This window comes from Haliotis rufescens, unplaced genomic scaffold, assembly GCF_023055435.1.
Source record: "Haliotis rufescens isolate VD_foot unplaced genomic scaffold, xgHalRufe1.0.p SCAF_18, whole genome shotgun sequence".
Taxonomy (NCBI): Eukaryota; Metazoa; Mollusca; class Gastropoda; order Lepetellida; family Haliotidae; genus Haliotis; species Haliotis rufescens.
The window spans coordinates 24,368,270-24,394,047 of NW_025963868.1; the positions used below are offsets into that span (position 1 = coordinate 24,368,270).

The 25,778-nt window shown below is 40.1% G+C and overlaps 2 protein-coding genes across 8 annotated transcripts in view; both read right to left on the reverse strand.

Moving 5' to 3' along the window:
- Positions 1-14,488, reverse strand: part of LOC124132916 — a 52,152-nt gene extending 37,664 nt beyond the window's left edge. The window contains exon 1 of the mRNA XM_046497079.2: positions 14,120-14,488. The gene's annotated coding sequence lies outside the window, so the exon portion shown is untranslated. The remainder of the gene's footprint in view (positions 1-14,119) is intronic.
- LOC124132917 (abnormal spindle-like microcephaly-associated protein homolog) overlaps positions 1-25,778 on the reverse strand; it is a 279,804-nt gene that overhangs the window by 162,566 nt on the left and 91,460 nt on the right. The gene's annotated exons all lie outside the window — the stretch shown is intronic.

Genomic DNA, 25,778 nt, shown 5'->3' on the forward strand with positions numbered 1-25,778 from the left:
GTGGTGAAAAAAATGAATCATTTGTTGGCATTGGTGGAAAAAATGAATCGTTTGTTGGCAGTGGTGGAAAAAAAAAATATTTGATGGCAGGGGTGAAAAAAATGAATATTTTGTTGACACTGGTAAAAAAAAATGAATAGTTTGTTTTGTGGAAAGTACCCAAACGTCCAAATTGTTGTGTTAGTAAAAAAAATAAATAGATTGTTTAAAAAAATATCCTCTCCCCCATACAAATCAGATGGAAGCTCCCTTATGAGTGAGTGAGTGAGTGAGTGAGTGAGTGAGTGAGTGAGTGAGTGAGTGAGTGTCAGAGCGAGTGAATTAATATCTAACGTCTTATCAGCAATATTTCAGCCATATCGTGACAAGAAGTTATATGTTAACAATACATATATATACTCCCTTATGAAACTATCAATATAACTATTGCCACAACCTGATGTATTCACAATAAAATACTCCTATAAAGACAATTTGCAACAGCCTATCATTGATGTAATCAGCTGGTGCTATATCACCGACAATCTTGTTGCTGTCCAACATCGAGGAACATATTTCAGTGTTAAATATACACCTGCAATGTTCACACCAAACTCATTTCAAGATGCACCATCTTAGTGATAAAAAGCAAATAACAAGAGAAACATAAAAATAACAAGAGCTTGCCACTAACGTGGCCATATCCCCCGCCCCTGTTGCAGAATTTATAACATAATTAAATCTAAACAAACCCTAACCTTTTTTAACCGAGGTGGAACTTGTTATGGAAATTGTAAAAAAGAAGAATAGTTTGGAACCTAAGTCCATCTTGTTGCCATGGAAACGTAAAAAATAAAAATTTCTAAAATTTCTAAATAGCAAAAGGCACCAGTTCAGCATGTACCTGACAAACCTGCAAAGTTTCATGAAAAAATATTGAACGGTTTATGAGTTATGCTCCGGAAACGAACCCTACCCTCACAGAACCTAAGTCCATCTTGTTGCCATGGAAACGTCAAAAATAAAAATTTCTAAAATTTCTAAATAGCAAAAGGCACCAGTTCAGCATGTACTTGACAGACCTGCAAAGTTTCATGAAAAGATATTGAACGGTTTCTGAGTTATGCTCCGGAAACGAAACATGACGGACGGACGGACGGACGGAGCCTGTTTCTATATCCATCACCAACTTTGTTGGGCGGGGGATAATAACAACAGAAACATAAAATTAACAAGCATCTACATATTTTGCCAGTCCACATGAATGTCACGTGACCATTGTTTGTTGCAAGAAAAACCGTGAATCTAATTTGCATAATGGAGTTAACAGTTGACCAATCAAATAAGGTTGGTCATGAAAGCAAGGCAGCATTCATTCAGTATATGTGACCCACCAAGGGAAAAGGTACCTTATGGGTGCAAGGATACAATTGTGCTGTGACGTCATAAAGAGGGACGTTTGACGTCATCTTTCTTAAGTAAAAATGGCCATGTGTGCAGACTGTACAAACATATCTTATTTCTCGCTGGTTTGTTTGTAATGAAATATAAACATTATTTGAAAACAATTCAGCATGCATGTCTACTTACATATAATCAGATGTTATATCTGAAAATTGCAATCATTATATAAACAGTTATAAGTCTGAAAATGGGACTTTGCAGAAAACGAGTCCAAATGTTTGATGCCACATATTTCAATAACTAAAATTGAAGCTTGTGAATTGTATTTTTGTGGTCCTAAGATACTGTAGTTTTAAAAATATAACAAGATAGAAGTGAGCAAAGCTCACATACCCCTGTTATCCAACAGTCAACAACAAATAGTAAATAGTTTGTTAATTAATGAAATATACCTGTTGCTTTAAGTCAGAGGAACTGCCCTTTCCTTTGTAATCCCATGAGGATGCATTATGTTTGAAATGAACACATGTTTTTGCAAATATATTTCAATCTAGTGTGGGATAATCAATGCTTAGCACAACATACATTCTTGATGTTTCTTAATGTGTCCATGGAAACAGCAAAAATTAAAAAATTCAGAATCTTCAAATTAGCAAAAGGCACAAGTACTCATTGTGGTTATTGTGTGTAGCAAGTTTGGTGAAGCTAGGGTGCGCGGTTAAAGAGTTATGGGCCGTACAAAAGCTCGGACGGAAGGACGGAAGGATGGACAGACAGACGGACACACGGAATGCTACATACCCCTGATTTACTTCGTAAACGGGGGTATAATAAGAAGTCAAAATGTGAGTTTTCACTTTCAAGGTCCCTTTTCGTCTGGTTTGCTACATATGTTGTATATTGTAGTAGGACTTCCAAATAAGGCACACAAAATGACAAGCATCGTTTATGTTCAGACAGTCATAAGCTACCGTAATTCAAAATTAGTCACGAAGCAGGAAATAATGAATAGGTTAGTCAGGAGATAGAGCAGTGTGAGTTGATCTGTTTGAACTGGTGTACCCCTGCACCGTAGATGTTTTCAATACCGCTATTTTGATATCCATGAAACAGTTACTGTATTCGACGTAATAAGAGCCAAGGGCGCTCTAAAAATTAGAAATAGCGGGCTCTTATTAGAATAATATTTTGGTTTTAACAGAGTTGAAAGATCGTAAATTTCGTGGTTTATGCTGACAGCCTGAAATGTTTATATACAACGGATATATTTTTCCTGGATTTAATTGCCCATAATTAAGAGTGCATATAACACATGAGTGGGTATTATACATGAATAAATAAGTCTTGTGTACATTGATCAATCGGAAGGGGTGCTAACTGAGATTGTTCACTAGCCAATATATTAGCAAATATTGTCGTGGGCGCTTATTGGAAGCACATGTATTTGTTTGTTTGTTTGAGGTTTAACGCTGCAATCAGCAATATCCCAGCTGTATGACAGTTGTCTGTAAATAATCGAGTCTGGACCAGACAATCCAGTGAGCAATCGATCCATGCAATTGGTATACGATGACATGCATCTACCAAGTCAGTGAGTCTGACCATCGGATCCGATTAGTCACATCTTACAACAAGAATAGTCACCTTTTACGGCAAGCATGGGTTGCTGAAGACCTATTCTACCCTGGAAGCACATGCAGCACACGTGGTGTCTGCTTAGACAAGTAACTTTGTTCGAAATGCCTTTGTTTACCCAGCACGAATGGGTACCCGGTAAGATGAGATGGTTATGTGGCTGTTCACCTCCAGCACCTCACAGACAACATGGATTGCATACTCCCCAGGGAGCTGAGAATAAAAATTGAGCGCACACTAATCCATTTACTGGGGTAAAAATGTTAGCACTTTGCGCCTGCTTGAACGCATGGCATATAGCACATTACAAATATCCATCTATTATTACTGAAAGCAGAATTTTACCAGAGGCAAAATATTACATCCAAATCTCATAAGAATTAAGAATGGCAGCAAATAATATCCACTGCAAGTCCTACTTGACACAAAAGAGTTGGGATGTGTGAATGATTGAAACCAAATAACTTGAAGAGGTAATATTTAAGTGATAGTTCTATTTCCACAAGAAGGAGTCAATGTTTGGAGAGTCTGTGTTACATTTTCTCCCCTTAATCATTAAGTTTCAAATCACACAAGGAAATCCCCATTCATAATAAACATAAGTCATTAATACAATTTCTACTATATTTACATTCATAATACAATTCAAACCCTGCCCGCTCTATCAGAAAACAGCAGTCCAGTAGAAGGTCTAACACTTGTAGGAGCGAGTGAGTGAGTATGGTTTTATGCCGCTTTTAGCAATATTCCAGCAATATCACGGCGGGGGACACCAGAAATGGGCTTCACACATTGTACCCACGTCGGGAATTGAACCCGGGTCTTCGGCGTGACGAGCAAGCGCTTTAACCACAAGGATACTGGACCGCCCCTAACACATGTAGGACTATCTGTTTTAGTTTTATAGAAACATAAACCTCAAATATTACTCGGTTAGCCAATCAAATGGCATAGGATCACAATGCAATTATTTAAATACGAAATAATAAATCTTCTTTTGCATTCATTGCTATAGGAGTATCCGAAACATCTCAAATAATGTAATTAAAGTATTACTGATGAAGGTCAGAAGGCCGAAAGCTTGAGAATATACATATTTACACAATAATATAAGATAGCTACACATTATTTCTGAAGATTTGAACATGCGCTCGCAACTTGATGATGTCGTACATATGACAACGTTATTTTCGAGAAGGGTGTGTCTAGCGAGTTGTTTCCCATAGATGTAGCTGGGCAACGTAGACTAACATCTAGTCTCTGAAATGAACACATCTTACATAAAAAAACAGTTGTTCAGTTATCTTAATAATAATATAATAAAAAGGAGCCCAGTGACTCTCTTCATTCTGATACTGCAGTGATCTAGACTTGCCAAACATTATAGACTTGCATGGGCTGTATTTGATATATATTTGTATCAGGGTCTGTAAGACAGACTACTGGGCAATGCAGAAAAAGTGGAAGAGACATGACAATATGTAGTGGGAGCAATGATACGGGTAATCGAAGTGAGGACTGTGAGAAGATGTGGGCAATACCCACCTGCAGCGTTAGAAACTAACAGTTTTCGTCCACTAGTCCTTATAATGATAACCTATAGCAAAACCCTTAAAAATGGCAATTTTCTACTTGTCCATGTGATACCTTTACCATTGGGCAGTTTGGCAAGGACTATAGGACTGGTGCCAATTTCTAACCCTGACCTGTGAATAAAATGAACTTATCCAAAATTGCTGAGGTCGGATTCTATTGAGGGAGTCATAATTATTGAAATACGGGTAAATATTTTTAAAGCTTAGACTATTTATCATCATCCATAAAGAGGCTGAACATAATGTTGATAAATCACATGAGAAATAAACGACTCATGGTCGTTGTTTATCGTACAATAAATCACTGCAGCACAGCCCCCTCATGGTATATTCTCCCTGCAGTGATTTATTGTAAGATAAACAACGACCAGAGTACATGTTTCCCTGTCCGAGGAGCTATGACAAGCGTGTGACCCGTGAAGATCCGGGGTGGAATAGGTCTTCAGCAACCTATGCTTGCCGTAAAAGGCGACTATGCTTGTCGTAAGAGGCGACTAAATGGGATCTGGTGGTCAGACTCGCTGACTTGGTTGATGCATGTCATCAATCCCAATTGCGTGGATCGATGCTTATAATGTCAATAACTGGATTGTCTGGCCCAGACTCGATTATTTACAGACCGCCGTCATATAGCTGGAATATTGCTGTGTGCCGCGTTAAACAACAAAACAAACTACCAACAACGACAGACATGTACGCACATCATGTAAGTACAAGTCCTGTTTTCAAACCAGGGATCGCCATGTCAACATTGTACCTGCTTGCTGCTCGCCTGACCCAGTCAGTATGTACTCGACACATTGCAGGGGGACCAGTGGACTAATCCCCAGGTGACATAACTGTACTGTGGTAGGTTGTTCATGCCGTAATCCTATTGAGCAGGTGCTTTGTGTATGACTTTTACGAGTGACTGAATGGGTTTAACGATACTTTTAACAGAGTTCTAGTTACGTCATGGCGTGTCAGCTTGATGTGGGGGAAAGCCTGAAGTGATGCAAGTCTTAGATGTTTACCACTTTGGTGAAACCCACCAGCATGGGTATGGTGTGTTGACTGGCCAGGATGACATGCTTTCTGCCACATCACCGACCCTGACCACCCCCTACCCCTACCCCAACTAACAGTTGCTCTAACAACCAGCAATAGAGTGTGGGGTAGTCTGTCTGCCAAGTCACCGACCCTGACCACCCCCTACCCCTACCCCTACCCGAACTAACAGTTGCTCTAACAACCAGCAATAGAGTGTGGGGTAGTCTGTCTGCCAAGTCACCGACCCTGACCACCCCCTACCCCTACCCCTACCCCAACTAACAGTTGCTCTAACAACCAGCAATAGAGTGTGGGGTAGTCTGTCTGCCACATCACCGACCCTGACAACCCCCTACCCCTACCCGAACTAACAGTTGCTCTAACAACCAGCAATAGAGTGTGGGGTAGTCTGTCTGCCACATCACCGACCCTGACCACCCCCTACCCCTACCCCAACTAACAGTTGCTCTTACAACCAGCAATAGAGTGTGGGGTAGTCTGTCTGCCACATCACCGACCCTGACCACCCCCTACCCCTACCCCTACCCCAACTAACAGTTGCTCTTACAACCAGCAATAGAGTGTGGGGTAGTCTGTCTGCCACATCACCGACCCTGACCACCCCCTACCCCTACCCCTACCCCAACTAACAGTTGCTCTAACAACCAGCAATAGAGTGTGGGGTAGTCTGTCTGCCACATCACCGACCCTGACCACCCCCTACCCCTACCCCAACTAACAGTTGCTCTTACAACCAGCAATAGAGTGTGGGGTAGTCTCTCCTTCACTCTCGAGAAAAAAATAACATAATGAATCCAACAAAGGCCTGAATGATTTGGCAAGTCTAGATTGTCTCAGCTCCAGAAATTAAGTTCCATTTGGATTTTACATTTTCTTTTTAGATATAGATTTATTTATTTTTTTTCTGGGACTAAACATTATTCCAAGTGCTAGCGAAAAAAAAGTTCCACACAACAAATATTAAGCAGAGGAAATAAGTACAATAACACAGCATACAATATTTCTGCTGTCACTAATTTCACGACCGATAGAAAAGAAATATCTCCAGTATGATGGTGTGGTTTGTGGAGGTGTCCAGACTATCAAGGTTCAACTGTACAAGGATGTGAGTAACACTTGCAAGAGCACCTGCAACACTGATAATGAAAGTGGGATGGTGAAGGATGGGCCCCGTTACTTCCACCAGGGATGGGTGCATGGATGAACCGGCTCGCCAACTATAATCCAGTTTTAGTCATAACATGAGGCAGTTTCACAGGTGTGTCGACGGTCTCAACTTACACACTCCCCACATTTCATTCTCCAAATTGAATAGGAGATAGTTATGCCCCAAGTGCAGACACTGGGAAAATCTAATGATTAATGTAATATCACCTTAATTGTTCTTTTTGACTAATTAGTAATATGTAAAAAGGTTAGGGATCATGAAATATTTTTTATAAACAGTACACATTTAAATAAACTCAGTCTTTACTACAAAAAATATCTCCATAAATAATCATGATCCTTTACTTTTTCTGTTCAGTATATGAAAAGTCGTAGGGTTTAGTGAGTGAGTATGGTTTTACGCCGCTTTTAGCAATATTCCAGCAATATCACGGCAGGGGACGCCAGAAATGGGCTTCACACATTGTACCCATGTCAGGAATCGAACCCGGGTCTTCGGCGTGACGAGCAAACACTTTAACCACCAGGCTACCCGACCGGTCGTAGAGTTTAAATATGGCTCATGTTTCATGACATTGACTAAAAAGTGTTAAAAACTCCAGTTTATATTTCTAGCCTGGTAATTATCTATTTGACAGAGAGTATCAATTTCCTTTTATTATATAGCAATACAAAACAATCTTAGTGTGAAGACTATTGTAACATAAACACACACTGTAATGGGACTGGGGCCACTTGCTCAAAGCGATCTTAGCGCTACGACTATTGTAAGCCTATCATTGAGTATGGGAGTTACGATAATCTTAGCGCTACGATCGCATAAACACAGACTGTAATGGGACCTGGGGCCACTTGCTCAAAGTGACTTTAGCGCTACGACTATTGTAAGCCTATGTTTGAGTATGGGAGTTACGATAATCTTAGCGCTACGATCGCATAAACACAGACTGTAATGGGACCTGGGGCCACTTGCTCAAAGTGACTTTAGCGCTACGACTATTGTAAGCCTATCATTGAGTATGGGAGTTACGATAATCTTAGCGCTACGATCGCATAAACACAGACTGTAATGGGACCTGGTGTATGATCCTCCTTGTGTATTGCTGAAGGGAATTCTGGTGACTGCCAAGGCATCAAATGTCGCCTTTGTTTTACGTTAGGGTGGGGCAGGGCGACAACACGCCCCCCCCCTTACCTTGGCAGGTCTCTAAATGACTGGACGTAAATGACAGCACAAGACAAGAGCACTTAACCCACTTTCAGACACTGGTCGAGTTACCCTTGTGTACAATATTCCTACTGTTTCACATCTTGGTTGAGCCCCCATAAACAATTAGAGCTGTAATGCTGGCAGGTTGGCTACTAACAGTTCAAGATCTTCCCAAACTGCTCTGATAATCACAGGTTTATTGTTTCATGGATAAGTGGCAGTGCCCTTCACTTAAGAGTGGTCTCCCTTGTATGCGTACAGGCATATCAGATGGAGACAGGCTGAGAGATTTCGGAGCTCGGCAGGGTTCAAAATTAATTTAATTCCGCTTGTCTCAGACTTGTAGAAATCAGGATGGACTAGTGACATTTCCTTGTCGATTAACTCTGAAGGGAGCAAAGAACAATCCTTAATTTCAGGGACCCTAGAGTTGAGGCAATCTAGACTTGAGTTGGACTCCTTTTTAAATGTATTCTCTAAGGTCTCGGAGCCAGACAAAGAAACAAAATGCAAAATGATACCAACAGACACCTTACAGATATTCACCATTATACACAGACACAATACAAAAATAGACTCCCTGGCAGATTATAGATCTCTTTATTGGTCAAATGTTAGGCTAATGAGTTGAAATATTTGTAAATTTCTATTCTTTATTGAATTTGGGCCTACCTGAATTCTTTAGTAAGCAATTTAAACAATTCAGGGAGAAAAGAACATCAATATATTGATCAGTAAAACCATCTATTAGATTGACTTTGCCAAAACATGTGAATCTGCTCTATCGATGGAGACAGACAAGCTTGCGACAAGCTAAAAAGAACCTGCACAATCTATTAGTGTCGGAGTCCGGCTCATCATGCACAATCATCCTATCAGTCAGATGCTGGGCGTGTCGCCAAGGCCATTATGCAATTTTCATGGATTTTGAATATTCATCCAAGATGATTCACCAAATATATAACACACCTAGCAACATGGAAGATTGTTTGTTTGTTTTTTCATGTTTTTAACACCGCAATATTCCAGCTGCAGGACAACAGTCTATAAACAATCGAGGACAAGACAAACCAGTGACTGACATCATGAGCATCGATCCTAGACAAACTTCTAGACTCTAAAATGAACATATTTTACAGAAAAAACAGTTGTTAAATTATCTTAATAAAAGATAACAAAAAAGAGCCCAGTAATCTAGACTTGCCCACTTTTATAGTCTGGCATAGGGTGTATTGAATATGTTAGTTTCTGAGTCTGTAGAACAGACTACATCGATCCAAACAACCAAGTCATCGAGCATGACCACCCCCATCCATCTAATCGCCTCTTGCTACCAGCATAGGGGACCTATTCTAACCCAGAATCCACATTTAAGTTAATCATTTTTATTCATTGTTGATGCTGAATGACGTCAGACAGTAAATAATAGAGTGTGGACCAGACAATCTAAAATTTGATATAATGAGAATTGATCCCCAACAAAAGCGTGCGATTACACACAATCAAGGAAGTAGGGAGCCTGACCAACCAACCCAAGACAAATCTTATAACTTGCATAGGTAGCTGGGGACCAGCCTTGCTCCAAGTCTGTACTGAAATAAAAGTCCATGGATGTGTTGTAATGCTATCCTCCTAATAGGCAAGTCTAGATATGTGGACAGTACAGGGCTCCAGTCTCTTACAGGGACAACTTGTTCTGATTATTTACATAATCTTATGATTTAAACTAATAATTATTGTCTTAGAGACTTGTGCAAGTCTAGCTGGGGACCTGTTCCAACATGGATTCCCCGTGGGATTTTTAATAACCTCCTCAGCCACCTGATCTGAAGGTTAGGAGCCCTTATGTTACAACAAGAATCTCTCTGAAGATGTCACTAGATTCTCAATGGGTGATCCATGACCTAAAAGTGTCTTCATCTGAACACATTCAGGTTGTGGACGTTCATAGCTGTTTAATACTGTTTATAGAAGATTTCATCAATGATAAATGTGGTTTCTGTTATGACCGATTCAATCTGGTTCAGCCTGACTGATATTTACACTGTACAATTCATGAAGTTTGTATGTCTTCAATTATTTTAACTTTCCATGCATGACATGGCCATTGCGGATATTTCAGGTTAAAATGAGGAATAATTGACATGATGTTGGACAAGAACCATCCCTCGTTTCCATGAGACACCAAATGATGCTGCAATGATTATCAATAAAAACACGGAATGTTTTGTGCCTCATTTTGTCAGCACTAATTATTTCATTTTGTGTCCCTCCAGTGATCTGATCTACAACACACTTTATGGGCATCCTGTGCATAATTACATACTAGTTACTTTCCTTCTGATTGTCCTCCACCCCCGCATCCCCTCCCCCTTCTGCATCCCCTCCCCCTTCTCCATCCCCTCCCCTCCATCCCTGAAGCCAATCAATCCATGCTTACTCCTGTGAGTTCAGTATCACAGTCTGTGCCAAAAACTTTTGACACAAGCCCGAACTTGGCTCTAAGCATCATTTTTCACAGAATTTAGTGTTATTTTAGTTCAATTAGCTGAGCTTACTGAAGCAAACAGAATTTTACCAGGCTCCGGCTCCAGCTCCGGACTACTGACTTAAGTCACAGATTGGTATCATGGCCCTGGTCAGGTATTATCAGTGTTCACAATTAAAGGGGGGCATTGAGGCTTGCTGCTGTAGTACTTGAATCTTGGGACCCCATCACCTTTTAGATTTAAACATTAGGGTTACGACAAGGATCACTTTTCTTGCATGCTTAATTTCAAACACTGATACTACACATCTTGCACCCCAACTTCTCACCCTCTGTCACCCCCACCTCCGTGACCTACCCCACACTCATTAATCCAAGCCTGTTCAATCACAATGATCCTCCCCCTCCCAACCCAAATATATTCCCCAGACTATCACAGTCTCTGAAAAAATATAATTATGACCGAAACAACTCCATATTAATTGTGAAGATTCAGAACCTGAGGAAAATGTAGACTTGCTCCGTTTAGAGCATTTGCATTACAGTAAGGGCTAGACGGAAGAGAAATTAATATGTTTCAGGCACTGTATGTAAGACAGACTATATATTCCCTTACCCTGATCCCAACCAATCGGCTCTCCAAAGTCCTTTCACTGACAATATATCCTCACCCCCCCACACCTATCTCCTTCCACCCAAGCTGTCGCAAGGCCCCACCCCACCCCATCCCATCCCCCCACAGCTGTCAATATTGTAAACAGTTCTGAACTACTACAACTCTGAAATAAACTGAAACCTCTGTGTCAGCTTCTTTAATTGGCCAAGCAGGCCTATTAGATAAAGAGCTATAACAGCCTATGTGGTGGAAGCCTGAATCATGTCACAGATTGTATTGATCCGCATGTCTAGTGCTATTGTAAGAAGGACAATTGTTAGCATATACCTTGACCTAGCTGGGTCTCCTGCCCCACAACATACCACTTACAGAGGTCGCCCTACTACCACACACATGACAATGGTTCTGGGGACTAGTCTTGTTTGGATCTCTTGACCAGTGTTGGAAGCTGTGGTGGGTCCTGGAGGGCTGCTCCTGTAGCATACTGCTCCACTTTTGACAGGGATATTTTTATCTCTCCATGATACACAAAACTGTTTCTATATATGTGAGTCTGTGTTAGTGTATATTTAAATATACATGTCTGATCCCTATTAAAATTTGAGTAGTATACTTGAATCAAGGTTCCCCCAATTTTTACATTATGGCTCTGACAAGGACCCCATGACTTTCATACAGAATTCTTTTAAAATGGCAAGCTTAGACAGCAATATTTAGGCATGAAAGTCAAGGGAGAGCATAAATGAGATTTTGGGGTCAAACACTATGGAAGCAAACCTCAAGGGCCCCATGACTTTAATTTTGAACACTGTCAGGTGATGTATTATTTATACACCGAGACTATAATTCACTGTCCTGAGCCCACTGAAAGTTATCGTTCATTAATCTATTTGCCATATTCATCCTGAGCAGGATCAGATTCCAAATCCATTGAACACAGATGGTAAAGTTGCGAATATAATCAGCTGAACTCTCCTTACTGTATGACAGAGTACATGTGATCTATCGGAAAACACATCAGGCCATTTTGATTAATATTTCAAATGATCTACATGGCATCAAACCCTGTACGTACATGAATATAATAGGTTTGAAATTGAAACCAAAAGTCACGGAGTTCTACTGTTAAAAATGAAAAATTGAAGGTCTCTGACTGAAATACCACAGAGCCAACAATCAAGAACCTCCGAGAAATTTGACACTGTTAACAATTTCATGAACATAGTTGTACGCTGTTTTTAGAAATATTCCAGCAATACTACAACGGGGGACACCAGAAATCAAACAATAGTTATGAGTTTGTATTATTCTAGGAATACTACCTCTATTACATCATAACAATAAATTCCTGTTTTGGCTGTAATTTTTCACCAGATGTCCTCTTCACTGCCACCATATCTAATATCTTGCTTGACAATGGTATAAGGATCTATACTGAAACGTCGCCATTACATTAATTAAAGAAGCTGTTATCGATAAATTGTGTCTCCTTTGTCATCCATCAACTTCTAAGTAATGCCTATCAAAAGATTTGTCTAATAGTTGTGAGGTAAACCCTATCCTCTGCTAATGCAAGTGCGCACGAGACGGGAAAACATCACTTCTTTCTTGTGTGTCCACACACTGGACCCATGTGGGGAGTCGAACCTGGGCCTCAGCATTGCAAACAAATGTTTTAACCACTAGGGCCACTGCCTTTCATGACAGGGTGAAAACAATAATTATAACAAAGAACAGAGTGAGTGAGTGAGTTGGGTTTAATGCCGCTTTGAACAGTATTTCTGTTACACCACGGCGTGTCAGCTTGATGTGGAAGGAAACCAAGTGATGCATGTCTCAGAAGTTTAACTCTGGTGAAACCCACAAGCATTGGTATGGTGCTGACCAACTTAAAAACATAATCGGGATTCGAACACGGAGAAGAGATCCCATGGTAATGAAAGATACCACGATAATGTCCAAAGCATATTTCTCAACAATGCCATGAAGTTATGACAGCCACAAACACACTGTAAAATTCAACAGTAGATCTCAAGCTTTAAGAACAAAAACCTGTATACATATTTAAATTTCTTCCAACGTGAGCTGATGAAAACCCATTTCACTGTAATATTCAAACAAAGAACAGGAGATTCCGCTGCTATCCCCAAAACAGATATATACATTTTCCACAATGATGGAATCTGATTTGTAGCAACCAGGAAGAGGACCCAGGAAGACCGTTCTTGACTGAGAGAATACTGACCTATATATCAATATGATACACAAACACAACCTAGAACAATTCAGTATATGAATGTCTGCTGTAGAGTGCATCCTCATCCCAGCAAGCTGTTCCTTTATCCTCCCTGATGCAGGTACCAGGCGCATCCCTTCTCCAATTACAACCCAGATTCTCCACTGATAATCACACACCAGGCAAGATATGCTGCACCTCTTTTTCCACCACTAGGCCTATACCTACAACCTCTGGGCTTCACATACCTCCCATCAATGGAGAGTAGCTATATATCTACCACCTCCTGTAAACCTATTCAGTGATACAAAGTTGGACTAATATTATTATGGTATTATTTATTGGCATTGGAATTTTTGAATATAAATGGCCTGAGAATTTGACATCTAACAATTTTACCCTCTATCAAAAGTGTTCTTCCGTTCATACAATGTACTTTAGTTGTTGTGTTGTTTACATAACAAAGCCCTGACACGATAAACATGAATCGACTTCAACATAATCTCATGGTATTCATTAAAAGCAGTTTGTCCCATACAGCCTCAAGTAACTAGGAGTTGGGAAGATAGTGAAAGTGAGAAGGGCCAACTCACTCCATCGACCTGAGATACTACACACACACACACACACACACACACAAAGTCTCCTGAACTTGTTTCTTCACAGAAACAAGTCACAACCTCCCCCCTCAACAACAGACAGTGACACAAAATGAGAAAAAAACAGAAGGTGTACTTACATGAGTGAGTATGTAGCAGTTTATCCACAGCTAACACATCCCTGTGTCCTCTACGTCGGCCACTGGAGTAGTACACACGGTAGAAGTCCAAGTAAGCAGGGAGCAGACAACGCAGGCAACGCAGGCTGAGCAGTATAACCTTAGAGAGCCCCGTGAGCAGACGGGCTGGCAGGCTGGAGCAGACGGGCAGCAAGCAGGCAGACGGGCTGAGGCAAGGCTGCAGTGTGGTTGTACAGCAGGCTGGGGGCTTGGCAGGGCAGGGGGGTGTCTGACAGTCGTCCCTCTGATTCCCTAGACATGGTATTCCGGTAGTCTGCTACCTCAATATACAGTGAATGAAGGAATGTGTGGTAACTGGAGAAAGTTAATATTCACCTGGTGAAGTCAGGTTTGAGTTGTGCTGTTGTGGTAGGTGTTGTGTTTCTACTTCCACACTGTGTAGAATTCAGTGATAATTCATTAAAAAAATTTTACAAAATAAAATCTATATTTAGAAATGTTACGAGGTCAAGCTTATGAAATACTAAATTAGTAATGCCATGACAAAATATATGTCATGCAGTAATCATTAATTGAACAGTAAATGAATCTGGTAACATCAGAAGTATACATACACATCCAGTTTGAAATTAACCATGAAAGTCAAGGGGTCCTTATTACTAAATAATTTAGTGAGTCACAAGATTCAAATACCACAGAAGATCTACAGGGCCCAAGAGCCCTGTTGTTTCAAGCACTGAAAATCCAATACAATAACATACAAAGAGAAGTACCTTCATCCTTGACGATGATACAGATTCTATATCTGCAACATACCACAGATGTTAAATAGATTCAGGCTAAATCATACACTCGAAAACCCTCATGTCCAACCTAACCCATCCCTAAATAAAGTGAAGGCCTGCATAAGGAAGAGAGTTTGCCTCAAGTTGAACACAGCCTTTAGACAACTTGAATTGTTTCTTTGTAAGTGTTTTCGTACTTGTTATTATTCACCTTGTTACACATCAAAAGATGTATCCAGATCATTCATCACTATAGGATGGGATCCAAGTGGTCATTCAAGCGGTCACATAAACATTTATTGCAAGACGCAAAAGACTACCAATAAAATGGTAATTATTAGGTATGACTAATACAACATTTTGGTCTCCGGTTACCAATAGGAACCAGCCCTAGGCTTCGGTAGCTGCCCCAGGGGAGGTGTTTGATGTCTGTCAGTAGGTTTTCATATCGACTTTACACCTCTCACCCGCCACCCTTCAATAATGGTGTCAGCGGGGCACCTACTTGAGGGGGATGTGAACCTGCTGTCAGGGTGGGGAACTCCCCTGGGCTTGCTGGAGGGAGATAATGAATGTTATGTCATGGTTAGGAAGGAGGAATCCAGCCTGTTAAACTCCATTGTTTAGAGTAAAGAGCCAGAGTCGGAATGAGAGTATGTGGAGGGTCATCTTCCCGAGGCAAGTGAGTTAACTGACTATAAAAGTCCAGTTTCCACCCTTGACGAACTAGGCTGGTATTATGGAATTACATTTTGGCTGGACTAACGAGTCTATGCATAGTCCAATCAAAATCGCGCACCGAAATCGAAATCCGGTTCGTAAAGTGTCATGCAGATTTCGGTCGAATGCAGTATTTGCAAAGCATGTGCACCGCTCACTTGTTGTCAACAGATATTTTCTAAATCTTTTCATGCTTTTAATCAAGGTGCACACGTGATTTGATGCACTTTGCGATGTAAGACTCGTTTTATCACAATATAGATCTTGATTATCGATCAGATCATCTTGACTGGGCGCCACCGTTTTGTTTGAAGCAAATGCAAGTGATACGTGTGGTTAAATCTGATTGGTCAATAGGAGAGGCATAGAAAGGACATAACTCGTAATAGCCACTGGTGGCGCTTCGATCGAGCCCAGTAATTCCAGCCTAGTTCGGCAAGGGTTGAAACTGGACTTTTAAAGTCAGTTAACGCTCTTTCCTCGGGAAGATGGTGGGGTGTGTATGATCCGCTTGGTCACGACAGACTGGGACACTTTCTTTTCCCTTATTTGATCACAGATCTGCTGACCCTTCTGTCACGGAAAAATAAAATTGAAAATTGAAAATTTCTTTTTGCCAACGCTTCGTACAAAATTATATTGCATTGTTAAAAAAGTTTCTTTAAAATAATAAAACGATGCTCGATTTGATATTCATATCAATCAGTCACAGTGGATTCTTGGCAAAATAAATCTAGCTCTGTCCAATTGTCCTTGATTCATGGATTTCACAGAAATTGACATCGATTCTCCAGAGAAAAGCCGAAGCTTTGCTGCAGACAATGGCACCATGGTGAATTGCCCTCAAATCCAAACGGCAGCGAGTTGTCTACACTCTCTATTATCCAGTGGATTATATCACCATTCTGTTCATATCTGTTTCTTGGACCCATTAGTGTCTTGTCTGTTGCAACCAGATTCAAAACAAGGTGAGACATACTGTAAATAGGCTGGATAATCGAGGATGAATGGTCTGTGAGTTTTCGGATCAGACACACACTTTTTTCTTTTCCCTTCCCAAACTTCTGACTTTGGCTGATGACATCAGGGGTCCAACAAATAAACATTTCTCAGTGTAAATGTAACCGGTCATTCGTGACCAACTTGTGTTATTCCGGGACAAGCTGAATAGCTACTCCTGCCCTTCTCATGGCCATTTTTGCGGCTGAATTTCGTCTTAGCACAAACGGGCATATATGCCATACCTAAAACAATTGTCAACTCGTTGCGTAATGGTTTACACATTTACCCCATATATTATATATATTTCAGATGCAATTTAAAGCACACCAGGACGTGCGGAATTATACAGTATGATTGAACACATTTAACTGTGTCTTTGGTAATTTTTAGATGCAAGACATATGTAAAATTAAAAATTATTTCTGAGGGATTCTTAAAGAAGGACTTGAAATCATGTGCGCATTCTGATTGGTTTGTCGTATTTTCGCACATAACATTCATTGAAAGGGGGACGAGTCTTCTTGCAGGTTACGGAAAGGGGCGAGGGGTGACGAATGTGTAACCGGTGTTTGAAATAATTCTGAACCCCAACAAAACGGTCAAGCAGGTGACCCATAAATGTTGCCTGCCCATCTTCAAAAATACCCGCCCACATTTAGACATTATTCAGACATTACAAATATTGAAAAATAGCAAAAACTAAGAGATAAACCCCATCTTGATTCGGTTGAAATGATGCAAACAATTTACTTGAGAATCTACAAGGACTTATGATAAAACGGAATCAGTAAGTAGTCTTTAAATTATCTGCCAGACAGTCGGGCAGGCGGAGGAAACTTTCAGAACTGACAGAAAAGTTATCAAGGCAGTTACATTGGACACTGACTGCAACTGCTTTGCTTGTTTCTCTTAAAATGATATATTTTCAGAGACATGCATTTGTTTAAGCTTAATGCTAAGTTTGGCATTCAAACAAAACCTCTCTCAAGGCATGTATAGGAGCAAAGTGAGTTGTTACAAGCAACCCTGGGGACATGTCCCGCAGCTGGTGGAGTATTTTGACACTCTTAGTAGTGTTAGGTTCTAATCCCTGCCCAAGGCCCTGTGATTGTACTGGGGCCAGGCATGCTGCAGGCTTAACTTCAATGCAGTGGTGATAAGTAGTGACAAGTCATGCAATTAACTTTATCATGTTTAGGAGTTTGTGATGGATCAGACAAATTGATGCAATTATGTTCGAAAAATCAATGGGTATTTATGTACACCTGGAAATATACAATCACCACCCATCTTTATTTTCATACATCTCAAACTTTGGTGTGTCGGCTTTTCTAATATTTTCTGCATAAATACTGTGAACGAAAGTTCCAACAAATATGGTCCAACTAAATTACACAATGTTTCTAAATATGCAACAGCAAATATACAACTGTAAGTTTGTTGTGATACACAACAGTTAAATATACTTTTCACACAGTTTCAGCCCTGAGGCTTTATACGTTCCAAGGAGAATAATTTTCAGTAGACTTTAGTCAGAGCTTGTGGACTACTATCTGCTGATTTTACTGGGCCAGAAGAAATTGTACTAGACTGGGGCTTCAGACTAGTGGCTATAGTGGAAGACTGGCATAGTGAATTACAGGGGCAGAGCAGTACATTAGCTACCTCACTACCACATTTCCAACATTAGACACTCAGGCGTCAATTAATTTCGGCCTTTTGTATTAAAAGCCTAGTGTCTATTCAGTTTATTTCTGGCACAGTGGTAACTCACTACTAGGGCTGTTACGATTCACTTGCATATTTGGTGAATCTAACCGTATTCATTCATGAATTGAATTCATTATTCGTGGCCACTAGAATCGGATATTTATGGATATGCATTCATGTGCATTTAGATATCCTGTGGCTAAAAGTATCCATAAGAACATACTGGTATTATATGCATAGATTTCAAGACAAACATTCTTATTATATTTAATTTGATAGTATTGTGGTCAGTGGTCAATGTCGCACTTGAGCAGATACTAGTACCTGGACAAGTGCAGTATATAAATGTATAATATGTTAATAAATAACAAACCATGTCAAATAATTTATGTTGTTATTGTTTCACTGCATATAACAAATAATACATCAACTGCTGACTTGTTATTGTATTCGTGAAATAATATTCCTCTTCGTTACCCTATATTCATGATAGGAATCGTATTCGCCTCCTAGTGTATTCATTGCAGCCCTACTCACTACCTCACCAAATCCCACATTGTACAGACATACAAGACCCGTGAAAATCCAGGGTAGAATAGGTCTTCAGCAACCCATGTTTGCCGTTAAAAGTGACTATGCTTGTCGTAAGAGACGACTAAGGGGATCGGGGGGTCAGGCTCGCTGTCTTTGATGATGCATGTCATCGCATCCCAATTGCGTGGATCGATGCTCATGATATCAATCACTGGATTGTCTGGTCCAGACTCGATTATTTACAGACCGCCGTCATATAGTTGTAATATTGCTGAGTACGGCGTAAAACAACAAACAAACAGACATACAAGGGGTACATTCGCAGGTAATGGTCATTATTTATCACCCACACATCATCGTATTTGTGGCCTGGCTCTTTTATTTTTGAACAGAGAGTATGACCCAGTGTCAAATAATTTCCTGGCATGTAATAGAGGAAATACGGTATTCCAGCTATCACTGATGCATTAATCAACCATCCTCCTCCACAAGGACTCTGTGGAAACTGGTAATGCTTGTGTAACAGGTCTAAGATAATCTGATAGCCATTAACCATTCGTTTCAATGACCACATCGTCTATTATACTGTCTGGTACTGGTGAATATTGTAACAGGCTGTGGGATAATGACTTGGGTTGGTGTGTAATATGAATGAATCTCTTTCGCAGTACACCAGGGATAATTCTGGGGGTTGGGCCATGTGCTTTTAGCCCCTAAATTTAAAAATGGCCCACAGTTTCAAATTAAATGGGGCATTTTGACATTGTGCTATATTGGCAAGTGACGGTGTACCTCTGGAATATTTGAAATTTTCAGATAAAGGGCCCATGTATTCCCAGAGTGAACTTTGGTACATAATAATTAGCGGTGGGACAGTACAACGGCGCACTGGTGGATCGCGATATTTTACTTCTCGATACAAGCATCAATCACAGTAAAAAATATCGATTCATACGTTAAATGTTTTCTTTTATAACTGTTACACCAGACACTGATTAGAATTGAAGATTAGTAGTGTAAACATACATATTTTCATCCATTGCACCATACTTGACACTGCCAACTGTAAATCGTCAGTTGCTAGGCATTTGGCCATCCTGTCTATGAAAAAGATGGCTTACTCACCACAGATAAGAGCACATGCAAGTACCCAATCTCATTAAAATCAGATCTTAGTTCTCGCTACCGCTAAGCAAAGATCTGAGGACATCCCATTAGGGGTCACGTCAGAACAACCTTTCATCAGACCAATCAGAGCGTTGCTTACCAGATCATGAAAGTGACAGTTGGAATATGATTTCTCGAAAACTTTAAAACGGGGTATTCTGAACGATAGTTACGGGCTTAACACCTGAATCTATACAATCTAGACCATATACCAGCCATTCGAGAATGTTCTTTTGTTCAGGTTTCACATTTTTTAGCAAGAATTTGTCAAAATATGTTTCGAAGCGTAGTAGCCGATTTGAAATTAGTGCCGTAAAGCACGAGAAAGCTGCCTTCTGATTGGCTAATGTCAACTTCTTGTCAGTAATTCCATTGGTCGGTCAGAGTTCGCGAAAGGTCGGTCTGATGTGACCTGTAATGGGATGTCCTGAGATCTTTGTTTAGCAGCAGCGAGAACTAAGATCTGATTTGAATGAGATTGTGCAAGTAGCGTGATTTGTATCGGATTGTGAACAAGGTATCGTGATACGTTTCGGATTGCACAATTGGTGTATCGTCCCAGCCCTAATCATAACAGTAAACATTGACTTCAATACCAGAAGTATACAAAACATTCATACACTTACGCAAACTAAACTTTGTGTGTTTCCATCAGATCACATTCAGAACTTTATCCTAGGCGTCAACAGTTACTTCTCTTAACTTCCTAACACATTGTCCAAACATAACACTTGCTAATTTGCTGTTTAAGGACATTGTCAGCTATATTATAACTATATCAAGGCTGCCTGTAAACAATAAAGTCTGGACGACACCAAACAGTGGTTGATACTATGAGCAACAATCCACGCTGTCAGGGTACAGTGACACCCATCACCGAGTCTGACCACCAGATCCCGACAGTCACCTCTAAGGACCAGCATGGGTTGCTTGGGATCTAACAACCAGCTGAAAACTGTCAGAAACCTTTCAATTAGTATCATGGTTATTTGGCTTTTTATTTAGCAATGTTTTAAAGTTTTTATATGATTACTGTTAAGTATTTGAATCTCAGGGAAGTAACTTTTCCTGTCTCGCATCAAAAACAAGAATGTTGACGTCTTCACATTGTATCGTTTTCCCCAACATGTTTCTCTGTGTGTGTGTGTGTGTGTGTGTTTGTTTGTTTGTTGTTTAACGCTGCTCTAAGAATGCATGTCTTGTCATTACAATGAGTGTGGAATTGGCTCCACTGGAAGCACTCATATAATCTCATATATCCTCTTCATGAAACCACCAACTCACAAATTCCTGACACTCCTGACAGCCAGGAGGACACTACATTTCCTTGCTAATACTTCACTCCCTGTCTGCCACCAACTGTCACTCCACACAGCATGTCACTTACCTGAAAGTACAAGAAACAACGTCATGAGACAATGAAACGTATAATACAGGCTTTATGTCAAGAATTTTGTTTTGTTTGTTCATTGTTTAATACAGGCTATATGTCAGGCAGTGATCATAACCTAAATAAACACTGAAACTTGCATGAAAATATCAAACTAATTGTTTGTGTTTGGTTTAGCCATTATGCAATCAGAGTTAGCATATTTTTTGTGATCGGTGGAAAGATACGATACGTCACATGATACACTTACCCATGCATCAATTGATGTTTCATTCTGTATTGATTTCTGAATGTAAATATTTTGAAACTTGACAAGAACCCAGACAGACAATTATTTACGGATGACTGTATCTTTCCACCGATAACAAAAAATATGATTGCATAATGCTTAAACTGAACACAAACTCTTTTATATACTTAAGCATAGTACATATATCAGGACCAGAGCTCCAGAGAGCTTTTTGAGCAATTGGGTTTTTACTCGAAGGTTGTTTTTATACATTTGAGTTTTTCATTTAATGCATGCGTTTCTGTATGCAAGTTAATTGAAAGCTATTGGGTTTCGAATATTTTGGGGTGTGTATTTTACGCAAATACGCAGCTTTTCTGACTCAAGTATCGTGATGCGTATCGAAATGTTTGTTTGGCGTACGGAACCTGGGTCTACAGCTGATGGCCTTCTGCTTTGACCCCAAGGCTACTCCAGTGCACCAATTAGGTGGGTCACAGAGAGTTGAAAAAACCCAGAATTTAACAAAATGTAAAATTAATGTGGGATGAAATCCAACAGTGACCCAGGTAACAGACTTTTATACCACTTTGGGTATGGTGCTGAGAAACCAAGGATCATAATCAGGGCAAATCTGAGATTCAAACCCACGATCACAGGATCCCTGTACTACTAAGGGATGCAACTCTGTAGGGTCAATTTAATATCTCTGTAACTCAGCTTAAATAGGAGTGAAAATCTACAAGCATGGTGCTTACAAACCTAGAAACACAAAAATGGCTACTTTGGGAATCAAATCGTTGATCATAGGTTCCTGACATGCCTAAGGGAGGCAACTCTGCACAGCAAATTGAGTCCAACATTGCTCTAATCAAACATTTAAGTGTACAGCATCTTTTCAGTTAGACTGTCTTGATTGAAATACACACATTTGTCTAGTATCCATGGAAGGACATCAAGTCAATTTATGATGCATGAATTGTGACTCATATGTATGAAAAGCTTTAAAACTCAAAACTGTAGCTTTCCTTTATCTGCCATATGAAGAAAGAAGACATCACAAGGCACCTGGATTATTCACCCAGAACATCTTTCACATAAGCTCATTCAGCAAAATCATAAACCAAAGCCAAAATACAAGTGGGTTGTCAATGACAACTCTTGACAAGAATCGTAAATGATGTCATGTGTTCTCTCAAACACAAGAAGAACACAGCCTCTCCACACTTAAAAAGTGGAAATATTTATCTCCAAAATGATAAATTGTCCCGATTATGATCTACAAATGAGAAAGGGGGTATAGTTCCAGGTCGTCTCCCATGAACAAAGCTGTGAAGGGGCTACCTACTAACTGAGGTGTATTATATGACCTTATTGTAGATGGCAATGAATAGACAGGGGCTTCTTCCAAAACTCCTGTACTCCAAGGGTTTAAAATCCACCAGTTCCATACTAGTACAGTCAGCAACTGTAGCCACTAGTCTGAAGCTAGTCCTGCATCATGACTGTAGAATTTATATTTCTTTAGGTATTTTATTTTCTAAACGCTGAGGCAAGTCTAGATCAAACTAACCAAGTCTAGTTCGCTTGATTCCACATGAAAACAGCAGAAGAGGAAAGGTTTTTTCGAATAAAAAAATAAAAAACATGTTTTCATTGACTAAGTATTAGTCTAGTCCTAAGACCGAGTCAGTAAAACTGTTTGGTCAAGTAACATCAGCTAATAATCATCCACATAATAACACTGAAATGTACGAAAAATTATGCTTGTCTGGGCTTGTAGTCTCGAAAGATTATGGCACAGACTGCTTGTACTAATCAGTAAGGACTAATGACATTTCCTTGTTCAATTCCACTTTCACAATTTTGGAGATGGTGACTCTGTCACACCATGTTCCGTGTAGGATGATTCACCAATACATATTGCAGGAAGTGTTCAAAATCAGGCGACTCACGAAGATCTGGGTTAGAATAGGTCTTCAGCAACCCATGCTTGTCTCCCCCAATAGGTTTTCAGCAACCCATGCTTGTCTTAAGAGGCATCTAACAGGATCAGGTGGTCAGACTCTCTGACTTGATTGATGCATGTCATTGTATCCCAAATGCACGGATTGATGCTCATGATATCAATCACTGGATTGTCCGGTCCAGACTCAATTATTTACAGACCGTTGTCATTTAGCTGGAATATTGCTGTGGGGCATTTAACAAAAACGAACAAATCAGAATTAGGCATGAGTTATGATGAGTGAGTATGATTTTATGCCGTCTTGAGCAGTATTCCAGCTATATCACAACAGGAACACCAGAAATAGCCATCACATATGGTACCTATGAGGGGAATCAATCCCAGGCCTTCAGCAGGAATGAGTAAACTCTTTAACTACTGGGCTACCCTATCACAAAAATAAGGCCTGAAAGTCAAGGATGTTCTCGTCATACCCCTTACATTAAAAGTTAAAGGTTTAGTGTGTCCATAGATTCAAATACTATAGAACCAAACCTTATGGGCCTCTGATGACATATTGATATGCATTGTTACTGTGCATAGTTTCATGTTTTGGGCTGTTTGTCATAAATTTTGATTAAATTTGTTTTTAAACACAATGGACCAAAAAATGATTTCCTGACATTAACTTTATTAAATTCGTCTGCCAGTCTTTTTACCTGTAGAAAAGTGTGAAATTAGCACTGTAAAAAGAGTGCTTATTGCAATATAAGGAACTATCAGCCCCTATTGTATTTGGAAAGTTACATTAAATTGACTCCAAAAAATTCTAAGAAAATTTTAATACTCGCAATGGAAAATCCGTAAAAAAGACCCACCCGCACCACGACTCCCTTACCATAAGACAACTCACATTAGACAATAAGTGCTGTTTGTCCAGCAGTCATACAAAACCCTACCCCCCCAACCCCACCTCCCACCCACACACCCTTCCTTCCTCTTCTTCCCGCCCCCAACACAATACTGAAATATGCAGGGTTAGAAATTGGAACTAGTCCTTTAGTCCTTGCCAAACTGCCCAATAGTTGAGGTATCATAAGGACTAGTAGACATTTGCCATTTTTAAGGGGTTTGCTATATATTATCATTATAAGGATAAGTTGACCAAAAATGTTAGTTTCCTCCGCTGATATGACTGCCACTTTCATGAAATTGTCTGCATAATTATAATCAGAGTATTATAAAATTATCACCATTTCTATAGTTTCGACATAATTAGGAAAACTATACATATATATTCTGGGTTCAAAATTAACTCGTCAACAGGTTCCAGATTAGTGAACTTCAAGAAGGACGAGTGACAACTCAGTAGCAGATGATGTTTGTGGACTATTTATAACCCTATTGTAACCCTATGCAATTTATCTGCGAGAAATAAAAAACTTATCCAGTCCACGCCCCTCTCAACAAAACACTAACATCAACATCCCATTTATCCAAAGCATAAATCCCGACAACACACCTAGATGTACAGAACCCTCCCCGTAGCTTTCCACAACACTGCCCCAGCCATGCACAATATAATAGCAGGGTTTGGCCATTAGCCGGTCAGTGCATGCTGATCTTCAGCCTCACTGAATAGTGTTAGACCTTATCATATAATACCCACTGAGTGAACACTCTCACAATGCTGGCCTAATCCCGTGGGCCTGACCGGACAATGGTGACACTAGTTGTAGTGGAGCTGGCAATCAGGGCCCAGTGCAAGGTGGTCGACAGCGTTTTTGTGATACTTGTGACATCGGGACTGTGGATTAGGATTAATACTCTCACCCTTTTACATATATCCTCCTGGTGGGGATTCTGGGTAGAAACGGTCCCTGCAGCCGTGTAAAGCAACTTAATGGATTGGATGGTTAGATTTGATGACTTGGTTCATTGTGTGTCATTGTAACGGATGAAGTCTGAAAGTTTAGCTGAAGTCTTCAGCAACCCATGCTTGTCGTAAGAGGCGACTAAAGGGGTCAGGTGGTCAGACTCGCTGACTTGGTTGATACATGTCATCGTATCCCAATTGCGTAGATCGATGCTCATGATGTCAATCACTGGATTGTCTGGTCCAGACTTGATTATTTACAGACCCCCGTCATATAGCTGGAATATTGCTGAGTGCT